Source organism: Microcebus murinus, chromosome 26 (assembly GCF_040939455.1).
Source record: "Microcebus murinus isolate Inina chromosome 26, M.murinus_Inina_mat1.0, whole genome shotgun sequence".
Taxonomy (NCBI): Eukaryota; Metazoa; Chordata; class Mammalia; order Primates; family Cheirogaleidae; genus Microcebus; species Microcebus murinus.
This window is the reverse complement of record NC_134129.1, coordinates 1711916-1731650: the sequence shown is the minus strand read 5'-3', so window position 1 is coordinate 1731650 and position 19735 is coordinate 1711916. Positions and strand designations below refer to the sequence as shown.

General features: G+C 42.3%; 1 protein-coding gene across 8 annotated transcripts in view; it reads right to left on the bottom strand.

Moving 5' to 3' along the window:
• The window catches only part of G3BP2 (G3BP stress granule assembly factor 2), a 77812-nt gene that overhangs the window by 32673 nt on the left and 25404 nt on the right, over positions 1–19735 (bottom strand). For 3 of the 8 annotated variants that reach the window (XM_075997833.1, XM_012744492.2, XM_075997839.1), the window contains exon 1: positions 442–607. The exons of 1 other annotated variant lie outside the window; for it this stretch is intronic. The gene's annotated coding sequence lies outside the window, so the exon portion shown is untranslated. 4 more of the 8 variants (XM_075997835.1, XM_012744487.2, XM_012744515.2 and 1 more) reach the window with 2 other exon arrangements.

The following is a 19735-nucleotide window of genomic DNA, read 5'->3' as shown; positions in this document are numbered from 1 at the left end:
CCCGTCCCTCACCTGGGGGGAAAGGCTCGGCTTCTCACACACACACGGCAGCGCAAGCAGCCGGCTAGAACAATGTCTCCGCCACAACACCGCGGACACCGGGGCTCGCGCCCAGGACGGTTGCCTCGAGCCACGGAGCGCGAAGGGAATGTCCCCTTCCGACCACCACACCGATGTCCCTTCCCGGCCCCCGTACACACCTCCAACCAACAGCGGCGGCGGCTACGTCGCGCGGAGGTCAGCAGGAGAGTCGCCGAGGGTGTCGGCTGCAGCGGATTCTTCTCGCTCGCCTCCCCCTCCCTCGATAAACCCAACGCCTCGAAAGCCGGAGAGCCACGAGCTCGTTATCCCTCACAACCACCGGGCGCCAGGCGCTGCGGCGAGCGACCAGGACCACGGACGTCCCGCCCCCTTTGCCGCCGCCCCCTCTTATTGTTTTACCCCTGCCGAAAGGGCCAGGGAACCCCCCAGCACGGCGTCAGCCAATCACGCATCTCCTTCGCGAGCCGGACCCAACCTCCTTGCGTCCCCTCTGCGGAGCACGCGCAGTGCGCCGCCGCGCTCACACACACCACACACACTCGGCGCCCGGAAAGCCGGGGAACCGGAACCGGCCTGAAGCCGGGACGAGAGTCCGCTGATTTGACGTCACAAGGAGGCTGCCTTTCTCTCGCCCGGAGGCTCCAGCCTCGCCGCCCTTCCAGATCGCGCGAGTGAGAGCCGCTTCGCTGCAGCGCGGTGTCTCGTACACTGATATTTCTGGTCCCTTCTGATTATTATCGTTAACAGGAAAGTAATTTAGTAATCTCTCTAAACCGGTGTCCGCAGGTTGCTGGTCTAGACTAGCATAAAATGCAGCCAGTGGTTTCAGCTGTGTGTGTACTAAACTCACCTGTATTGTTTATTAACTTACCATAGAAAATTGAGGTTTAAGCTCTGCTGAGGTCATATTCGCCCTAACGTTTCAAAGCAATATATATTACAGACCTGCTGGGTGCTAGGCCCTGGGTTTGTGAAGAATAGGAAGTGGATTCTACCGTGTGTTGGGGAGGGCCTATTTCTTTGTGTGCCTGTCAGGTTTTTAAGCATTTAGCATTTTTACATACTAAAGCTAAAAGGCTTGAAGTATCAGGATTACAATCCTGTCCTAGTTGTAGGCCCAAATCTGTCCCCCTTGGGCATAGCTGTAGAAGACACTGACTCTTTGACCTTGATTCATGGAAAAAGCCAAATCTTGTAGTCCAGGAAGCCAGTTTGCACCTTAGGTCTGGCAGTAGTTTCTGAGAATACCACCAAGAGAGCACAGGAATTTTGGGATGAAGGGTCCAAGAAATGTTGAAAGAAATGGAAGGGCCATTAGGAAAGGAAAGAGAACACATTTATTAATGAATTCTTAGGTATCAAACATGATGGATGCAGGCATATACATTTCATCAGTTTTCTTCACAATCCTATACAGGTATTTTTACACACGTGAAGATGAGTTCACAGAGGCAATGCCAACAGTTGGGCCTCCAAAGCCTTTGTCACATTTACCTTACACTGCTTAATCATTTTGTTATATGCAAAATATACGGGCAGATCATCACTTTTATAAAATGAACCTACAATGTTTTTCCTGAAAGCATCACAATACATTATGCATAGATTGTCCTTTAATAGTTATGTACCAGGCACACTTATAATTACTTTATGTAATCATTTAAGCCTCACAGTAACCCTATGAAGTTGTTGAGATTTTTCTGCTCATTTTATAGGTGAGGGAACAGGCTTAGAGAGCTCAAGTAACTTACCCAAGGACACACAGCTACTGTCCGCTAGAGCTGGGATTCAGACACAAGCAGCCAGCCTCCCACAGTCCATGCCTTTAACCCCAAACCATAAAATACTCCCACTGTACTAACTGCCACAATCTACTTATCTTCCCTACTATGGACTAACATTTCAAATGATTCCAGTTTGGGGCTTTTAGGTGCAGTGCTGTTATAAACATCCTTCACCGTGTGCCCTGGTTCATGTTGCAAAGTTTCTCTAGAGTAGTGGTTCTCAGACCTAAAAGTACATCAGAATCACCTGGAGGGCCTGTGAAAACAAATTGCTGGGCCCCACTCCCTGAGTTTCTGATTCAGCCGGTCTGTGTAGAGGCCTGAGAATTTGCATTTCTAACAAGTTCCTGCCTCTCTATAAACCACACTTACCATTTTTCTATTTGTAGTAAGTACCCCATACGGGGTAACATCTGAGACCATATACGGACTCATCATGCTTTCACCCACCAGGGTTACCATCCATTGATGACTTTTGTCTGAATCAGTTTTTGCCACAATGGCTGCCAAACTGTGATTTTTTTCCAATTCTCTCATTCTTCCTATGTTTGTTAACTAGAATTCTATCTATAAGGAAGACTTTTCCTTCTTTCTCATTTTTTCATTAATTTATTTATATAAACTCATAGGTTCCTATTTAATAGTCCATTGCTATCAATCTTAATTTTCTTGTTGAAATTGTCCCTGATTTGGCCAGTAGAAGCCCCATCAAGTTGGCTCTCTTGTTTTACGTATCTTATTTGCTACATAAAAATGAATTAACATATATTTTTAAAAAGTGACAAGGGCCTACCAGATGACAAGGCAGGGAGAAAATAAATTTGAGAACTACATAGGTGGCAAAAAATGTCATGATTAACTAGACATGGGAAGTAAAAGAGAAGTCTAGGATAGGCTACTTGGCTATTAATAGCTTGGACCTGGGTAACATAATAGCCATTGATAATATTCACTGAGAAAGTCAACACAGAACTTTGATAAATGTTCTTCCACATGTTTTCCTATCCATATTTTTATATAAAATAAATAAAAGATTGTACTAGCCACTTCATTCAATACTTATGCTCTAATGCCACTTTAGAAATCTACTCTGACCACTGACTCAAAAGCAACCCACTCTCTATCCTGTACCCTGCTCTATCTACATTCACAACACTTACCACTCCCTGCCATTATATATATATCACTTGGTGGGTGTTTTTTTAATTGTTGGCACCCCCAATAAAGTTCCATAAGGGCTCTGATTTTGTCTGTCTTGTTCAATGCTGTATCTCTGCTACAGTAGAGACAATAAAAAATAATTAGTGAATAAACAAATGTATATACTTGTGTTTTTTCAATAGTTTTTATTGTTTTGAGACAGGGTCTCACTCTGTTGCCCGAGAGAGTACAGTGACATCATAGCCCACTGCAACCTCAAACTCCTGGGCTCAAGCGATCCTCCTGTCTCAGCCTCCCGAGTAGCTACCATGGGCTACAATGCCCAGCTAATTTTTCTGTTTTTGTAAAGATAAGTCTCACTATGTTGCTTAGTCTGGTCTTGAACTCCTGGCCTCAAGTGATCCTCCCGCCTCAGCCTTGAAATGTGCTAAAATTACATACATGAGCCACTGAACCTGACTCAATAGTTTTTTGAATAATAGGTATGTATGTGTGTGTATATATATATATATATATATATATATATATATATATATATATATATGAGAGAGAGATAAAGGGAAATGGGATCCAAATTAAACATTGTTTTCCATAACTTTTTTCCCTTAACAGTATAACTTGGACATCATATTATGTTAGAACATAGCTCTACTTAATTTTTCTCCAGTGGTTAGGGGATGACTTTCTAAGCTTAGAAGCAATAAAATAAATTAGAAAGAAAATTATAAGGATATAACCCAAATAAAGGCAAGCTATGTATTTGTACACTTTTTTGGTCAAAAATTTGAGTCACAGGGCTAATAAAACTTGATAAGAAATCAACATGAAAATCTAATTGATAATATGAAAATCTGATCTTCTACGTAAAGGGATGTTTTCTATAAATAAGAAATAGAAATGTATAGCAAAAATGGACACACTTAAACCTATAGGAAGAACTGTTAAATGGCAAACCATAAACAAAGTGGCAAATATTTTTAAATGAAAACATCCAGTGTGCAAAAGAAGCCCCTTTGTACATTTCTGTTGGAAGTTAACATTAATTCATCCCTCTAAAAAAGCAGCTCCTCAGGAGGGGAAGGCAGGAAGATGGCTTGAGCCCAGGAGTTTGAGGCTGCAGTGAGCTATGATCGATCACACCACTGCACTCCGGCCTGGCAGCCTGGTGATAGAATGAGACCCTATGTCAAAAAATAAACAAATACATACATAAGCAAGCAAGCAGCTTGGCAATATATATCAAAAGCTTTAAAATGTTTGTACTTTTTGGGCCAGTAATTTCACTTCTGGGTATTTATCTCCCTTAGGATATGTATTAAGATTATCAGCATGTTATTGAAACATTTATTATAATTTTAAAACTTGAGGCATCTCAAATAATAGTGAATGGTTACCATGACATATATGCTTGACACATCCACATCTATAGATGTAATTTTAAGAATATATTTTTATGTTACATATTTATGTTTCAATATTAAGTCAAATGTGGTTTTGATACAATCTTAAGTAGAAAATATGGTACTCAATTTTCTATTAAGTAGGAACACATTTTTTGTTGGCTTTATGTTTTTCTGTACCTACTTTTCCATGGCTGGTTACATGTTACTTTCAAATAAATTTATAAAACAAGGCATTGCCTTAGTGCCTGAGGGAAAATAAGGTTATAATTTCTCATTCTCTCAACTGTCTCTCTTCTATCTCATAACATATAAATAAACATTATCATCGCCTGACTACACATACCAAATCAAACCCTCCAAAGATATAAGCGGTAAAACAAAAGAAAAGAATAAACAAGAAACCAGACAAATTAGACAAAGATCAAACAACTGATGCTGATGAAGAAAAGATTCTGTCAGACATGTCATGGGATGACTCTGATACATTTGTTTTTTAATGGGGAAAAAAAAGAATCAGATCCAATCACCATTAGCTCCTAAATTTTTAAGAGTAAAATTACTAGAACTATATTATCTGAGTCTTGATTTTTATTATAAATTTCAGCATAAAATACTTATCTGACATTTTAATTTATAAGGCTTTTCCTTTACACCCTTTCATTTGACGATTTTTAACTTAACTGAATCTTAAAAGATCAACCAAGTCTATTAGTACCATTCTGCTAATATAGTAGGTAAGAGATGACTACATGTATGTTTAGGGGTTGCACATTCCATATACATAAATTTTATAAAGATTGGCATTGGAAGGGAGTCAAATCCAAGTCCTTAAATACTTATTTTTCTTTGTGTCTTTTTTTTTTTGTTTTTGAGACAGAGTCTCATTCTGTTGCGTAGGCTAGAGTGCCAGGGCCTCATCCTAGCTCACAGCAACCTCAAACTCCTGGGATCAAGCGATCCTCCTACCTCAGCATCCCAAGTAGCTGGGACTACAGGCATGTGCCACCATGCCCTGCTAATTTTTTCTATTTTTGGTAGAGACGGGGTCTCGCTCTTGCTGGGGTTGGTCTTGAACTCCTGAGCTCAAACAATCTGCCCACCTTGGCCTCCCAGAGTGCTAGGATTACAGGCGTGAGCCACCGTGCCCGACCTTCTTTGTGTCTTTTCTCACCACAATTTTAGCCTTTCAAGGCACACATAACAGATCTCTCCGTTTCACTACTATCTTGGTTAGGAAGGATGCTGCTCCAGTTTGAATGTTTGTCCCCAATGCAATAGTATTAAGAGGTGGAAGCTTTAGGTGGTGATTAGGTCATGAGGGCTCCAACCTCATGAATGAGATCAGTGTCCTTACAAAAGGACATTTGTATATAGCATTTTACAGTTTTCAAAACACTTTCAAACACATTATCTCATCTCAGTTTCACAAGCAATTCGCAAAGTAGGCAGGGTGCACACGGCTAAAAATGGCCAATTTAGAAAGAGAGTCCAGAGTCCCCCCTGACTCATGCAGTGAGTGGGACCATCTCCCACTGCTAAATGATGAACTTCTGTCGCCTTTGAGCAAGACTTCCTGATTAAAAATATTTTCCTTGAGAATTTCAGAGCACTCTGTTGGTGCAACTGGCTCCTTTACAAAGATTCATTAAGATTTGCAGAAAGACCTACTCCCACAAACAGGGTGAATCTGTTCCTTTCAGAGCAAGACAGGAGAAAGCCTATTATGGCCTGAAGAGAAAATCAAATGTAATTGATTCCCTGTCATTTTTCCATCCATTATCTCTTTGTGAAGCTGTGACAGGTTAGGGTATAAAGGGGTGTTTTCCTCTTCATTCGATCATTTCAAGTGTGGGAAATATGCTACACATCCAGAAAAGTGCCCAAAACATTTGCATGGCCTGCCCATTTTGTGGTTAAGTACAAAATGTCACAGTATGAATGACTGCTGTAAGTGGTACACTTTAGCTATGTAACTTGTTTGATTCTATCTCTGAAAGTCTTCACACAGGAGATTGCATATGCTACTTAAGCTTGAGAGAAGAAAGGTTGCACACTCTAAGGAGGTACTTCTTCAGAATTTAGAGACAATAATCTCATCAAAACTCAACATACAGGCCAGGCGTGGTGGCTCATGCCTGTAATCCTAGCACTCTGGGAGGCCAAGGCAGGTGGATCGTTTGAGCTCAGGAGTTCAAGACCAGCCTGAGCAAGAGCAAGACCCCATCTCTACCAAAAATAAAAAGAAGTTAATTGGACAGCTAAAAATATACAGAAAAAATTAGCCAGGCATGGTGGCGCATGCCTGTAGTCCCAGCTACTGAGGAGGCTGAGCCAGAAGGATTGCTTATGCCCAGGAGTTTGAGGTTGCTGTGAGCTAGGCTGATGCCACGGCACTCTAGCCCGGGCAACAGAGTGAGACTCTGTCTCAAAAAAAAAAAAAAAAAAAAAAATCAACATACAAAGAATTAGATTATGGGAATTACAAAAGATACCTTAAAGAGATACAAGTAGATCTACCATTTGATCCAGCAATCCCATTACTGGGTATCTAACCAAAAGAACAAAAGACATTCTATAAAAAAGACATCTAGGCCGGGCGCTGTGGCTCACGCCTGTAATCCTAGCTCTTGGGAGGCCGAGGCGGGCGGATTGCTCAAGGTCAGGAGTTCAAAACCAGCCTGAGCAAGAGCGAGACCCCGTCTCTACTATAAATAGAAAGAAATTAATTGGCCAACTGATATATATATAAAAATTAGCCGGGCATGGTGGCGCATGCCTGTAGTCCCAGCTACCCGGGAGGCTGAGGCAGAAGGATCACTTGAGCCCAGGAGTTTGAGGTTGCTGTGAGCTAGGCTGACGCCACGGCACTCACTCTAGCCTGGGCAACAAAGCGAGACTCTGTCTCAAAAAAAAAAAAAAAAAAAAAAAAAAAAGACATCTGCACTAGAATGTTTATAGCAGCACAATCCACAATTGCAAAGATGTGGAAACAACTCAAGTGCCCATCAATACAAGAGTGGATTAATAAAATGTGGTATATGTATACCATGGAGCGCTATGAAGCTATAAGAAACAACGGTGATATAGCACCTCTTATATTTTCCTGGATAGAGCTGGAACCCATTCTACTAAGTGAAGTATCCCAAGAATGGAAAAATAAGCACCACATGTACTCACCAACAAATTGGTTTCACTGATCAACACCTAAATGCACATATAGGAATAACATTTATTGGGTGTGGGGCATGTGGGAGGGGAGAAGAGGGGATGTGTATATACATACATAACAAGTGCAATGTGCACCATCTTGGGGGTGGACACGCTTGAAGCTCTGACTGGGGGTGGGGAGGCAACACACATAACCTAAACATTTGTACCTCCATAATATGCTGAAAAAAAATAACCCACTCTGAATTTGTAAATTCTAATGGATTCTATCCAATGACCATGAAGCTAAGAGGACAGCTAAACTCACCTCCCGCTGAATGACCTAAGATATACAATAATCCTAGAAAGTGTAACAACTCAAGATAATGTGCAGAAATGAGGAATCATCTGCCCTGAGTTGCCTGGAGTCCAGAAAATGACTTTGAAAAGAGAAAAATGTCACCAGTGTTTACCTTGCACCATCCAGGGTAGACTCCATTTGTCAGACAAGAATATTCTGGCCATTACTGGACTGCAGGGTAGATTTAATTCTTTAAGCCTTACAGTCTGAACATGAGACACCTCAGGGTTACCCAGTTCTCTCCTCTTTGATTTAATGCCCACCACAAACAATGACACAGAGCAGGGGCCTGCTCAGCAAGTATTGTGCTTATTGAGAAGGTGTATCTCCCTTTGTCAAATGAAGCTCTGGTGGTCTGTTCACTAGTCTCCTATAGATTCAGTATCAAAGAGTGTCCCTGAGCCAGATTTCCTCATGGGGGAGGTAGGAGGTTGTACTGAGAGAAGTCAGAGCTGAGGAGCAAATTCTCCACTTAAATATAGAAGCAGGAAACAAATGACATCAAACCCCACTTTCTTCACTACTTCTGTGATGCTAGTCAGGTCAGTTCATTTCTCTGACTCTTAGTTTCCTTATGGATAAAAAGCCACATTAGGGTTGTTGTGAGGATTATTTATAATATTTAGTATAGTGTCTGGTGAGGTATATATATATATATACATACATATATATATATATTATTATTGTTCCAAAACTGAGGCCAGGCCAGGCACAGTGGCTCATGCCTATAATCCTAGCACTCTGGGAGGCCAAGGCGGGAGGATCGTTTGAGCTCAGGAGTTCGAGACCAGCCTAAGCAAAGCAAGACCCTGCCTCTACAAAAAAGAAAAAAAAAAAAAGAATTAAAAAAAAAAAGTGAGGCAAACCTTCAACGTCAAGGAACCTCAACACAAAACGCAGCACTACCTACAGACACAGACAGCTAGCCCAGGCCTCCCCTCCTTCCTCCACGCCCCATTCTTTTCTTGCAACAAATACTTGGTGGTTTGGTACTGTAGGCAAACCATGGCCTAGGTCTTTTGCTCAAATAGAGTCAAATTCAGGAGGAAGATAAAGACATAACAGTATTCCCCTTATCCATGGGGATATGTTCCAAGACCTCCAGGGAATGCCTGAAACCACGGATAAGAACAAACCCTACGCACTATGTTTTTTTCCTACACATACATAGTTGTGATAAAGTTTAATTTATAAATTAGGCACAGGAAGAGATTAACAACTAATAAATTAGAACAATTATAACAATTTGCCGTCCTTACTACTCTTGGACTTTGGGATTATCACTAAGGGTGACTTGAACACAAGCACCGTGATACCTTGACAGTCCATCTGATAACCAAGACAGCTAAGTGACTAGAGGGTATCGAGACAGCACAGATATAGTGGACAAAAGGATGATTCACACCCCTGGCAGGATGGAGTGAGATGGTGGGAGATTTCATCACGCTACTCAGAATGGCACACGCTTTAAAACTTATAAATTGCTTACTTCTGGAATTTTCCATTTCATTTTTTTGGGGGGAGGGGATAGAGGCTCAACTCTGTTGCCCAGGCTAGAATGCCCTGGCATCAGCCTAGCTCACAGCAACCTCAAACTCCTGGGCTCAAGAGATCCTCCTGCCTCAGCCTCCTGAGTAGCTGGGACTACAGGCATGTGCCACCGTGCCCGGCTAATTTTTTCTATATATTTTTAGTTGTCCAATTAATTTCTTTCTATTTTTAGTAGAGACGGGGGTCTCGCTCTTGCTCAGGCTGGTCTCAAACTCCTGACCTTGAGCGATCCTCCCCCTTGGCCTCCCAGAGTGCTAGGATTACAGGCGTGAGCCACCGTGCCCGGCCCCATTTAATATTTTCAGACTATGGTTGTCCACAAATAACTGAAAGTGGTAGTGGTGGTGAAGGGACATACTGCAGGACCTTTGAGAGCAAATGTGTTCTGTTAATTTCTTTTAGCAACCAGACTATGAAACTATGCACGGTGGTGAAAAGTCTGCTGTATGGAAAATACACATCCATCTGCTGCATTCATCAGTAGCTAGAAAACTTAAAAGATAGTAGAACAGTTGTGAAACCTCTGATTGGAAACAGATCTCCATAAAGTAATCATGTAGCTGACAGACACAGTGGAAGCATGTGGCTTTTCTGTACCTTGGCCAGTTTAGAACGGCACACAGTTAATCCCTCACATGGTGTCAGCAACAGCCTTTACTTTCCACCCACACGTTTCCAGGTGTAACCACTTCCTTATAGACTCTAGACTAGCTCAATTCAATCTAGGCTAGCTAGTAGTAAATCTAGCCTAGCTGGGCTCTGGTTCATGGCAGTGGAATACTTCTCTGAGCTTTACCTCAGCAGGAAGCATTTAAGAGGTTTATCTCAGACAGGAATCTTCCTTAGAATGGAGATGTCTCCTCCCTTTCTGGTTAGACCATGATACGCCTGGCTTTTTTCTGTATCTCTATCCTCCTTCTTCCAGACTGTCACTTTGACCTACATCAACTCATATTAGCTAGGTGAGTCCTGTCAGCTGGCTCAGACTGATGGGTGCTCCTAGTTACCCTCCTATCTCCAGGTAGGCATCAATCATCCCAGTTGGGTCTGATCCCTAATTGCACAGTCATGACCCCAAATTACCTGGATTCTTGGCAGTGACATGAGAAAGGAAAGAGAACTGACAGCTACTGACCAAAGGCCTCTGTGCATGAGAAAGCAGACCTAGATAAAATGTGTTCTTAAGAGCAATCATATTGGAAGCAAAGTGTTTTGTTTTTTTCTCTAAGCAAGAGCTACAAAGAATCCAAGAGACTTGAGCCTCTTAAGTAGAGGAGTAATTAAGGTTGGAGGAGGGGTTTGTACTATAAGCAGAATTGGGAATAAAAATTAAAAAGCACTAATAATAATTGTTAAATAGTTTCCAGATTTATTTAAGTAAATGTATTTCTTTAAATGTTACACTAAACCAGAAGAAGTCTAAACCAAAAGTTTCTGGACTATAAGCATATACAACTGCACCCAGCTAAACCATAAGTTTTTAAACTGAAGCCTATGTACATTTGGAGGGATGGATATAGGGAAGGTTAGTTATATAACCATAACTATAGTTTATAGTTTATATATAGTTTAACTATAGTTATATAGGATGTCAGTATTGGGGGAGGTGGGTGAAAGTTGCAGAGAACTTCCCTGTACATTTCTTTGAAACTTTCTATTAATCTATATTTATTTTATTTCAAAATAAGTATTTTTAAAAGTTTCCTTTTTTAAACCATAGACTCTAGAATCTGGTGGAATTTGGTTCTTAATTCCAGCTGTGCATTTGAAACTTATATGGTGCTCGGGAAGTTATTAAGTTCCCTGAGTCTGTTTCCTCATACTGGTCAAAAGGCACAATTGCAATTCCTACTTGATAGAAAAACTACTGCATGTACACTGCTCAGCACAAAGCCTGACTCATATAAATGCAAACTGTCATGATTATTTTTAGGCCATATGGCCATGGTCCAGACATCACTCTTCACTGGGTGACAGGTACATGGCTTTTAGACATGGCTCCTAAGAGAAAATAAACTGTCTCCTTTGGGGTAGTCTTGGGAACCCTAATCTATAAAGTGACAGTAAACATCATAAACAAGGACCTGCCCTTTGAAAATGGGAAGGAAGGAAACCTAGTATAACTGAGAACATAAGGAGTTAATGAAGGAAGGAGGGAGGGAAGAGGGGAAGGGAAGTGTGCACACACACACCACACACTGCGAAAACAGGGAATGAGACAATTTTTTTAAATAGGTATTCCAGTCCATATTTGCTCAGCACCAAGAGTGTGCTTAAAGACTCTGAAAATTAGATGGAATCCTCATCTAAATTACTTAGTAGTGGACAAAATAATAACAGTGTACATTTCACAAAGCTGTATATGGTTCCATTAAGGATTATTTAAACCTCAAGTTTGGAAAAGGGCTAGTATTACGATTTTTTAAAAGAAAAAGAAAAGCAGGGTCAAATAATCATATTTACTAATCATTTCCTTTCAAAGAGTGCATATGCTAATGGGAGAGACACTTGCAAGGAAAAATCTTCATGTCACTGGAACCCAATAAGGTCTAAGACAGAGATTTGCACAGGGCACAGTGAGAACAGAGGGAAGGGGCAACTGAATCAAGCTACAGGGTCAGAATTCCTGGAGATGACATCGGAGCTGAGAGTTGAAGGTGCAGCAAGCATTGACAACTGATCTCCCAGGCAGAAGGAGCAGAAGGAGCAGAGTGGGGGGCTTGGGGGGTGGCAAGGGGCAGCAGTGACATGTGCAGGCAACCAGAGCAGTCTGGTATTGCTACAAGATCAAGTCCAAAGCAAGGCATGACCTACAGTAGTGTGATAGCTTGCAAAGGCAGGGAAACAGCATTTAAAGAAAAATTTCTTCAAGATTTCTCACTATATATAAATCCTAGAATAAAATAAAATAAAATCCTAGGAAAAAAAATACTTGTATAAATAAGCATTTTCATCAAAGAATCACCTATTTCTGTGCTGAGCAAAGAAGAAAACTTTGAAAACTGGGCTTAATTTCCGTGAATAAACTCAGTATTTCCTCTCTACTTTTCTCCATAAACTGAGAAAATACGTAGTTTTTAAGCATTCGAAAGCAGTATTTTTCTTGGAAGTGGCAGGAGTCTGATGAGCTATCTTATAAAATGTGGTATCTTAAAAAAAAATCACAGCAGCAGCTGGGGCTAGCACTTATCATAGACACTTGTTGAAACTGATTATTGATTTCTGCCTATTTGCTTAGGAATACATTTTTCAAATTATTTTTGGAGAATTTTAGTGCGAGGTCTGAACATCACTGCTGTTTTACAGGCACAGGGAAGTATATCTAGTGAAGGAAGCACATTAATGGCTTTCAGGTCTGTTGTATTTTAAATGTGACAGAGGTTGTTTTCAATGCTTCAGTTCTAGTTGGCCTCAAACCAAGATACTGATCTCATGCCCCAGTCACTCTGTGAGCAACTGAGGCTTATTTTGGGGAAGAGGGCACAGAAGGAAACCTGCACCTCCTACCCTTTTGAGAGCTTCCCCAAGGCACCTGTATGTTCAGATACGGTAGGAAAGGCGTCATTCACAAGGACCGTGCTTGTGTTTTATTCCAAAGTGTAAACTTTGGTTGGACCACAAAAAGAAATTCCTCAGGGAATACATTTCTATGAAAAGTACTGTGCTATGTCTGCTAAGCATTCCACTAGCTTGTTTGAGAATGGTGAATGTGCAGAGAGAAGAAATTGCTAAGAAGAAATTGCTGGGAATAGCTGGCACGGCACTTTCAAACACTTGATAGTGTACCTAAAAAGCACAACAATCGGGCGCGGTGGCTCACGCCTGTAATCCTAGCACTCTGGGAGGCCGAGGGGGGCAGATTGCTTGAGGTCAGGAGTTTGAAACCAGCCTGAGCAAGAGCGAGACCCCGTCTCTACTATAAATAAAAAGAAATTAATTGGCCAACTAATATATATAGAAAAAAATTAGCCGGGCATGGTGGTGCGTGCCTGTAGTCCCAGCTACTCGGGAGGCTGAGGCAGAAGGATTGCTTGAGCCCAGGAGTTTGAGGTTGCTGTGAGCTAGGCTGATGCCACGGCACTCACTCTAGCCTGGGCAACAAAGCAAAACTCTGTCTCAAAAAAAAAAAAAAAAACAAAACCCAGCACGACAATCAACCTGTGCTGATGTAAATAATTCAGAAGAAATAGTCTTACATTTTCTTATAGGTATAAAAAGACTTCATTCCTAGCTGTATGTTTAGTCTTATAGTTAAACATTCCTACATAAAGAAACGGGTGGGCTACAGTATTGGATATTAGATGTGAAAGAGGAAAAAAATTTCAAATAGTAAAATACATAAGCACTTCCCAAAGACATGCCAAAATAAAGACTTCCCAGCAAGAGCCGGGCATGGTGGCTCATTGCCTGTAATCCTAGCACTCTGGGAGTTCCTGGCAGACGGGTCTTTTGAGCTCAGGAGTTCGAAACTAGCCTGAGCAACAGTGAGACCCCCATATCTACTAAAAACAGAAAGATATTAGCTGGACAACTAAAAATATATAGAAAAAATTAGCCAGCATGGTGGCACATCCCTGTAGTCCCAGCTACTCAGGAGGCTGAGGCAACAGAGTGAGACTATCTCAAAAAAAAAAAAAAGAGTTCCCAGTAAGAAAGACCCAGATAAGTAATTTAATCTATTGTATTTGTGAAATATATATAACCTGTTTGTGATTCTCAATAAATCATTTTGAATTTAATACCATCATTCTCTTTTTCAGAACTTCAAATTTAATGACTTGTACAACCAGCTCTGCCAGAAAAAGATGAAGTCATTTGTCCTCAACCATGTCAGTCTTCTGAGTTTAAATTCCTAAACAAATCCTTCAGGATTGCATTATTTTCTTACTGACCTAGAGAGGTGGATTATTCAATAAATCATCTGATGAATTTTAGTTTCAATGAACATTTCCAAATAATTTTTTCTGAAGCAAATGGGGTAGATTTAATCAAAGATTGCGTCCTGGCTGTAGTCAATAGTAATGGGTAAATCTCACAAACATGATGTTGAGTGAAAGAAGCCAGATATAAAAGACGACATTCTTTATAATTCTATCACTGGCAAAAAGTTCAATAGGAGCAAAACTAATCTATAATTTTAGAAGTCAGAAATGGGGGCCTGAGTGCAGTGGCTCACGCCTGGAATCCTAGCACTCTACGAGGCTGAGGCAGGAGGATTGTTTGAAGTCAGGAGTGTGAGGTTGCTGTGAGCGAGGCTAATGCCACAGCATTCTAGCCTGGGCAACGGAGTAAGACTCTGTGACATACAAAAAAAGAAAGAAAGTGGAAAAAAAAAAGAAATGGAGCACAAGAGAAGCTTCTGGAGTGCTGACAAGGTTTAGTATCCTACTCTGGCTCACTGTTTTCGTGGGGTGAGTTCAGTTTATAAAATGTCATTGATCTGAACATTTACCGTTCATGCTTTTTTCTACACACATTATACTTCAATAAAAGTAAAAAAATAAGGAAAAATAACAAAGATCATCATGGGTCCTGCATCAATAAAGCACCTGGGTTAAAAATCAACATTAGCGTCCAGAACAGGGAAACCTGTAGAGACAGAACCATTAGTGGCCTTTAGGGATGGGGGTGGGTGGGTGGGAGGCAGCAGGACTCACAGCTGAAGGGCGTAGAGTTTCTTTTTGAGTGACGAAAATGTTCTAAAATTGAGTGTGATGATAGCAGCACAACTCCGTGAAGTGAAAACCATTGAATTGTTCACTTTAAAAAACAAAAGCCAGAACCAACATTTGGAGAACTGTTATCTTATAAACCCTCTTTGTTTTTACTCCCCAGACTTCCAGATGGGATGTCTGTGAAATGAGAAAAAACCACAAACGTACATTTTCATCTGAAGAAAGAGCTGATTAAAATCACGTTATCTTAATTTCCCCCTGACCTTTACTGTTTATTACCGCTCACCTTTAACCTGTGAGCGCTACTGAACAGGAGCCGGTATTACTGGATGAAGACAGTCGTTCCCGTCTGTGGTCCCACATTGAAATCACCTGCGTAACTTGGACAGCTACTGATGCCTGAGTCCTATGCCTAAAGATTCTATTTCATTGGTATGGGGTGCCACCAAGCCAGTGGAAGTTTTTTAAAACTCTCCAGGAACCAAAGTGTGGACACATTATATGTTGATATATTACCTAAACACACACACACACACAAACACACACATACACACACACAGTCCCCAGGCCATTCTAATATGCAGCCAAAATTGAGAACCACTGGTATAGTGGTTTCCATAAAGAACTGAAAATCTAAATTCTCACTCTGCCATTTATTAGCTCTGTGATATGAGCAAACTATTTGATCTCTCTGAACTCCAGGTTTGACTTTAAGACATACTGGCTCATAATAGGTTTTTGTTTGTTTGTTTGTTTGTTTTTTGAGACAGAGTCTCAACACTGTTGGCCGGGCTAGAGTGCCGTGGCATCAGCCTAGCTCACAGCAACCTCAGACTCCTGGGCTCAAGGGATCCTTCAGCCTCAGCCTCTTGAGTAGCTGGGACTACAGGCATGTGTCACCATGCCCAGCTAATTTTTTTATATATTTTTAGTTGTTCAATTAATTTCTTTCTATTTTTAGTATAGACAGGGGGAGGGATGTCTCGCTCTTGCTCAGGCTGGTTTCAAACTCCTGACCTCAAGCAATCTGCCCGCCTCGGCCTCCCAGAGTGCTAGGATTACAGGCATGAGCCACCAAGCACCGCCATAATAGGTTTTTAAAAAGTTAGTTGCCCTTCCTTTTTTCTTTCCCTTCGAACACTGGAGAATTTTGTTTTTTTAAAAAAAGCTGTTTTGACTATTATCATGTTCCTTTCTGTTCTTTGAAGTCCTATGTCTAATACTTGTTTGGATGCCCTAACCTAAGTTAATGAATCTCATGTGCTCTGGCTCCCTGTTCCCTGGACTTGTAGATTGGGAATCTGATCCCTGTCCTGGCTAACCTCCCAAGATTTGGTATCTAGGCCAGGGTCCCCAACCTATCATGAGTTGTATAATTATTTCATTAATATTACAATGTAATAATAGAAATAAAGTGCACAATAAATGTAATGCAATTGAATCATCCCCAAACCATCCTTTCCCCTGGCTCCCGTCCATGGAAAAATTGTCTTCCATGAAAAAGTTTCCTGGTGCCAAAAAAAGGTTGGGGATCACTGATCTGGACCACCTGTCAACCCACTTCTGCTTCTGGCTTCCCTGTGCACTGTCTTCATTGCTGCTGAAGAGCCAAGCGTGCTCCGCAGCAGGCTTGTGCCCGTCTTGGTGCCAAGGATCTTGGAAGGTCTTGAAGGGATTTCTAGAGAGCTGGGGTTGCAAGTTGGCAGCCTCCAGGCCATACTGAGCTCACAATTGTTCTAGGTAGCCCTCATAGGGGTTAAAGGTTTTTGAACTGATTGCTGATATTTATAATTAGAAAATTTCACATCAAAATCCAGACATCCAGCTTCACTTGAAAAACATGATGATCTGGCAACAATGGACTCGTTTTTCCACATTGAAACAATGGGGAGAACAGAAGTGGTGGCTCCCTTGGGACAGGGCAGCAACACCCCCACCTGCTTCACTTTATTTGCTGGCTGCCCCTCCAGGCATCTGAGGTTTCAATCCTTTCTGGGAGACAGGCCTTCCCTAAACCAGGTATTCAGTGATTAGTCAATGAATGAGTTAAAATGGGAGAGAGGGAGGGAGGAACAGGGAGAAGAAAGAGGGAGTCTCTCTATTAATAAGGCCCAAGATTGGCCAGGCACGGTGGCTCACACCTGTAATCCTAGCACTCTGGGAGGCCAAGGTGGGAGGATCTTTTGAGCTCAGGAGTTCGAGACCAGCCTGAGCAAGAGTGAGACCCTTGTCTCTACTAAAAAAAATAAAAAGAAATTAGGTGGACAACTAAAAATATATAGAGAAAAAATTAGCCAGGCGTGGTGGTGCATGCCTGTAGTCCCAGCTACTCGGGAGGCTGAGGCAGGAGGATCGCTTGAGCCCAGGAATTCGAGGTTTCTGTGAGCTAGGCTGACGCCACGGCACTCTAGCTGGGCAAGAGAGTGAGACTCTGTCTCAAAAAAAAAAAAAAAGTCTGTGGAAGGACTCAAACAACACACTGGTAAGGATGGACTGTGGCCTGGAGTTCAAGGTACCTGGAAGTGTTTTCCCAGGCAGCAAACTGATCAGGGTGAGTGAAAGTATTTTATGCACAATTTTGGCTAGCATATATGCCAAAAGACAGCTTGTCTACATATGGGCCCTCCACCCTTTCACATGATACACAGTTGAGAATAAATAATTAAAAAAAAGAACGCTAATGAAGTAGTAATTTTAAAAAATCTGCTATAGAAGTAAATATGTCTTTGCACCTCACCAAGTGCCAGGAAGGATTTAAGAGGGCGCAAAAAGACAGGATGGGCTGAAGACTGAGACATGACGTCCAGAAGTAACAGCTGAAGGGGTTTTCAGTAGCTCTGAGCATGAAGTAATAAGGACATGAAGGAAGTTAGGCAGTGAGGAAGCAGGACTTTGAGAGAGGGTCACGGTCCAGCCCTAGGGAATGCCAGGAAGAATGACCCCACGGCTCAAGGCCCAAGATCCAGCACTAGTGAGGCCAGGAAATAGCAAAACAGGATTTGAGTGTCTGGGAAGGGACATGGTAAAACTAATCGTTTCAGGGCCTCAGCAAGGTAGAGACGTGGCTAGAGGGAGGGTGAAGTTACGGGAAGAAGACGGCACTCACACCCCCAGCAGGCAGGGCTGTGTGGCTGCAGCCTCGCGGCTGCAGGGGTTCCATTCAGGCCCACCTGATTTGTGGCAGTCGGACTCAGAGTTACAATCCACGCAAGCTAGATTCCATTTCAGCTGCTGACATAACTGCCTTCTGACCGGGTGGGTTCCAGCCTGGAGGTGACAGGTACGAGTGTCCAGGGCCTGAGGATCAAGGCAGAGGCTGGGCTAAGAAGTGTGAGGTGAGCAAAGTCAACCTGGACATCCCCAGAAATTAGCCAGAAATGTGGGTCTGGAGTTCCGGAAATAAGGGGATTGAAATAGATATTTTGGGACTGGGCACGGTGGCTAACGCCTGTCATCCTAGCACTCTGGGAGGCCAAGGCGGGAGGATTGCTTGAGCTCAGGAGTTCAAGACCAGCCTGAGCAAGAGCGAGACCCCATCTCTACTAAAATTAGAAAGAAATTAGCTGGACAACTAAAAATATATAGAAAAAATCAGCTGGGCATGGTGGTGCATGCCTGTAGTCCCAGTTATTCGGGAGGCTGAGGCAGGAGGATCGCTTGCGCCCAGGAGTTTGAGGTTGCTGTGAGCTACGATGACAACACTGCACTGTAGCCTGGGTAACAGAGTGAGACTCTGTCTCAAAAGGAAAAAAAAAAAAAAAGAAATAGATATTTGGGAGCAATCCCCCAAGAGAGCTGAAGTCGAGGAGAGAGTACTAAGAGAAGCGTAATGATTGCCAAAGCCTACAGAGGAGCCTCACTTAAGGGAAGAAGGACTAGGAAGCCACTACCTTAGTAGGCAAAGATGCACACAGGAAACACCTGAGTAGAACGTTATTATTTAGCTTCACAGAAGTCAAGAGAACGACAAGTTTAAAGAAGGGGGTGGTTAACAGTCACTTACTGAAGAAAGGACACATAAGACAAAGATTGAAATAATAATGTCCAGGATTTGGCTGGCAACCCTCAAAAGAAGGGAGTTCACAGGAAAGGGTGAAAACCAGGCTGCAAGGGGTTAAGCCAGTAGGTGGTGAGGAAGTTAGAGAGATGCCAGAAAAACCCTGGTATTTATGGTGGTGAGGTGTGAGTTACGTTTGTTTTGGCTGTGGAGTTGCTAGGCTGTAACAAGCACACACTGCACTCCTGCTCTGCGCCCATTTTTTCTGCCTGGAGCTCTGATACATGACCTGTATGGCCTGTCCTCACCTAGTCCTAAGGAATAACTGAATTTGCTGTGCTTCTTCCTTTTCAAAGTGGAAGCTGGTGGCTCTAACCCAGCTGTGGCTGCCAACAGTCCATGGTGGTGTGAACCAGGGTCAGGAAAGCATCCTGGAGCCCATCCTCTGGGGAACGTGGAAGGGTCCCTGAGCCGCAGGCTGGCTGTGTGGAAGAGGGTTATGTTCGTCTCTCTTTTTTGCACATTTGTTTCTACTTCCCAGTGCCCGGTGGCCGTGGCAAAAAACATTTCACTGTGTAAGTGGGTGTGGGCATGGCAGACAATTGCCAGCCTTC